Consider the following 4,688-nt stretch of genomic DNA (forward strand, 5'->3'; position numbering starts at 1 on the left):
AGTCATATTTACTTATCTCGGTGTTTATATATAGCGTTTAGATATCGATAATTCACCAGCACGCCTTGTTTAGATTTACAAACAGATAACAACTAATGGAAAACCAATTAAAAAATCTCTGCATTTAAAAGTTGTCTGGGTAAAGAAATGACAACATGCGAATCGACTAAGTAAAGGGAAATCGTTTAAAAACTTTTTAAATTTAAAAAAAAGGATTCTTTTTTTTTTTCATTATATTTATGCCGCATGATATTCCCCTAAGCCTTAAAATTTTCATCAAAGAAAAAAAAAAAATTTTATTGGAAATTTTTTGATGGTAAAAATGTAAAAAAACATTTTTTGAAAAAAAATGTAACAACAATGCCAGTTTTAAGTATTTGACATTGCCGGTTTCTTATTCTTGTGCTGAAAGCTTTAGTTTGGTAACAAGAAATACCGACAAAAAACTATCTTACGTCCCTTATTGATAAATTAACCGAATCTGCAATTTTCATCTTTTTATTATATTTTTCCATTGCTATCAAGTGATCTCCAATTTCCCACTGCGATCTATCGTGTGATCTCTCAAACTTTTAGTAGACCGATTCTACTAGGTGACGATTCATTTAACACTACCCTTTTTCATTGTCTACAAATTGCATGAAAACTGCAGACTCGGTTTGATTGAGTCTGTACATGAGGGATAATGGAAAAAGTGCAACATCTCTCATGCCCCCTAGCACCGGCTGAAGCGTTTCTCAATTTTCAGAAGGATCAGATAAATATAACAACATTGAAGTTTGGAAAGATTGAATTTTAGTACACTGTGTATTAAAGGTGAAAGAATAATAAGTAAAAGTTACATAAAATCAAAAACCATACAATGTGATTTCTCAGGCATTAAATACTTATATTATTGTATGATGTAAATAGGGTTTAACAAAAATACTGTGTATAAACAAAACTAAAACAAAGTAGCATTGTACTACACTAACCGAATATTAAAAAATTATCATAGTCAAATGCTTCTATTGCAGAGAAATCAAGAACAATACAATAATGCATGGTAATAGAGATATATGTACATGCTTAAACCAAATTGAATTAAAATAAAATCCCGCGGTTTCAAATAAAACGGGATCATGCCCAGCCAAACTCTTACACTAAGTTAAATGTGTTACTATTACAAAGCAATAAACTGACTTTATACGATATTTTTTAAATCATATTGAGAGAATAAGCTCATCACCACCGAACGGTTAAACAGAGTAACCGGAAATCAAGGACAAATCTGAACGATGGCGAATCGACAAACTATTCGTTATTTTGCATCATCAGCATTTGTATTTTATAATTAAACGTCAAAACGTAGTTTTTATGTTTACTTTATTTTGTGTCGTAAAAGTTCCATTCATAGAAAACAATTACCATAATTCGTTATTTTGACATTTGTTCCGTAATTAATGGCAACAGTCCGCTGACATCATTAAGAAACCGATTTTCACATAAATATGCCCATAAAGAAACACACGCTTTATTTGTAATAGAACCTTATCTTACATCTAGAGTTATTGCTACCTTTTCAATATGTCTGATATTGTTCAATAAACATTAGATGGGAAAATCGGTGACAAGGACATTAAATAGAATTGGTTGAATAAGAAGCATAGATGTTTCATTCTTTATCTAAACCAAAGATGGTCTGCTTGAACCAAAGTAGGATCATGTCTATATAATGCTATCTAACACCAGCAATAATTAGTCCAGCAGAAAGCGAACCCAATAAAGACATTGAGTAACACAGCTTCGAACATAAATACTAACAGTTTTGATTAAGAAACTTTGTTTTAAAAAAAGAACCATAGGTTTGACATGGTGCAGCTGAAAGTTAAACGTCTCGATGATACTGCTGTAAGTTATTCAATCAACATAAACACAAGCGTCAATGGACTCTGTTTATTTTGTGATGTAGTACTAAATGATAAGTTGCATGTAAGGTCAGGAAGTAACAACCTTGAAAACATTCCAGTTTTTATAAATGTCGGGGTTTTATTAAAGCCATTAGCGACTTAGTATAATCTCCAGTCAGCAATCAATCACGCGTATGTGCAATAAATACATGTTAGTTAACATGTAAGACCAATACACGAAACAATTCAAACCGCTTTAGCACACAGTTCAACATAAATAAGGTCATCCTATGAATTTTACATCGAAAATATAGTTGGCATTCAAAACACTTACTAGATCCAGCACTACGAAACTTTACTCACTTACAAAGCAACATAGCAAACAAGACAACCAAGGTGTGGCCTCAACCCCTTAAATATGAGAGCAATGATCAACAAGGACAGATCAACAAGGTATCCCAAAGTACCCATCATGCCTGACATATACATTGAACCTAATGGTGTCCTCAAACTTCTCCTTATCGTAAGGTGGAGTAAGATGCTGGCCAAGATTTGATAAAGCCTATTGTCCTCAAATATCTACGACATGAACTTTCATTTCAAAATTCAGATTAAGTCCCAGTCAACTCAGAGGTTCCAAAGAGGTCAGTCATTGGCTCCCTTCTATTTATTCTGTCCCTTCTATCCTTTTATGCATTGCTTACTATTGAATCCTTCAAGAAAGTGCATGTAGCTGCTCGGCTATCCTAGTACTAAACAGTTAGTTTAATCTTAAATCTTAAAAATTTATCCTGCATAGCACTGCTTCTTCATACTACCGATCTCCTTTAATTATTTCACACCCTCTTCATCTTCCTTCCAGTCTTTACTTTTATCTTTCACTTGTAGCGTACGCAGTCTGCTTAATATACTCTTTTAAGGAGGGCTAGATAGAGATAGAAATAATATGGAACAAATACTTTTGTATTTGTGTTAGAAATAAAATAGAGGTTTAAACAGCGAAACATCTAAATAGTGATATGATTTTAGACATTACATTTACCATGTTAATGTCAAAAGTTAAAATGGGGAACTTAATAGAGCGCTAAGGTTTAATATATCTGTTATTTGACAGAGTTAATTCATCTATATCAGTTCCCTACTAACAAAAGTTAAGATTGTTATTTAAAATAAAATAATCATTTGACATGTCATTATATAATAATGATTATGACTTATTATTGGGGATTTACTTATATAAATGAAATATTTATCTTCCTCTTAGAATCACGTGTTTGAAAGTTCAGCATATATTTTATGCTGCCAGTTCATTTACTTTGTGTTGTATAGTATTGTTGTTTTTGTTTCGTTTTTGCATTATGATTAAACTATTTTAATTCGTTTCTTTTAATTAGGTTATATATAGAAATGTGTGAAATTAAGAATCAATCCATATACTTTTTTGATTACCAAACCCTCTAAACTTTTTTAAATTAATAATATTAATTTGACACTAATTACACCGGTTTCTTCACAATTCCTGTTTTACCATACAATTACAATAGAGTGATTATTCATTTGCAATCATTGATAAAGTGAACAATTTTCAGCAATCATGTGATGTTTATCTGAAATTATTATAAAATCACACAATTAAAATCTTTACATCGTACCGTAACTGTGACATTGAAAAAATACTGAAATATTAAGGAAATCAATGGTAAAAATGTTGTTTCTTTATTTAGAAACATATTTCAATATAAACACTGTCATAAAGATATTTTAAATAAATCATTGTAACTGAAACGATTGAAATACGAAACGCAATCGAACTCGTCGGGAAGAAATATTGTGCAGAAATATAACCTCTTTGTCCTAAATATTCTCAATATTTACTTATAATGACAACTTGCCACGTAAAACATAACCTTTCAACGTACTTCTAAGCAATTACTCGTATAATAAAGTTTCAGAACTGGAAAAGAGAAATATTTTTTTTTAACCATATCTAATTTTCTATTGATATGTACACTGCAGTCTAGTGTGCAATACATACCACAAATACATGTAAAGTCCCCTAGTGAAGGTTCGTATTTTCTCATGATATTCTCTCATACATATATACATGTATTTTTCCCAACATTGTCCCTTGATTATAAAATAAAGCAAACTTACTCGAATTTACTATAACTGTCAGTAAATTTTGTTTCGCAAATTTTCTCTCTTTAAGGCTTTTTGAATTATAAATTCATTATAAGACGTTTTCCGGAGTTTTCATATAGACATATAGGCAAAATTAAAACTGTTCAATAGAATTTCTTTAAACTTGACATGTTATTAGAATATGATTAAAAAGAAAAATATTATCCAGAAGTAAAAACAAGAATTCATTTACGTATCTTTAAGTTATCTGCCCTTTAAATGACCTCAAATAAGTAGAAAATTCTGTTTCAGGAGATAACTCAAAAACGAGAACGGTGACCCCAATTTTATTTTTCGCTTACAATGTTTTTATTATCATATTCTAACAACATGCCAAGCTTAAAGAAATTCTATAGAACAGTTTTAATTTTGCCTTTATGTCTATATGAAACTCCCGAAAACGTCCTTAATATAGCTAATAAAGTAATATCTAAAAATGTGGTAGTCAGCCATAGAAAATGCGCAATAAAGTAGAATAAAGCACTATTTGACCCAAGTTTAAATTCATACTCTGTCTTAAATGCACGTTTGTAAAAATGATCAGCGGGCTTTTCAAAGAAAACATTTGTTGGACGAGAGGTTACAGAAAACATTAGTTTGAGAAGCATTGTTTTAACC

This window comes from Ruditapes philippinarum, unplaced genomic scaffold (genome assembly GCF_026571515.1).
Source record: "Ruditapes philippinarum isolate M1 unplaced genomic scaffold, ASM2657151v2 ctg2927_1_1_1_1, whole genome shotgun sequence".
NCBI lineage: Eukaryota > Metazoa > Mollusca > Bivalvia > Venerida > Veneridae > Ruditapes > Ruditapes philippinarum.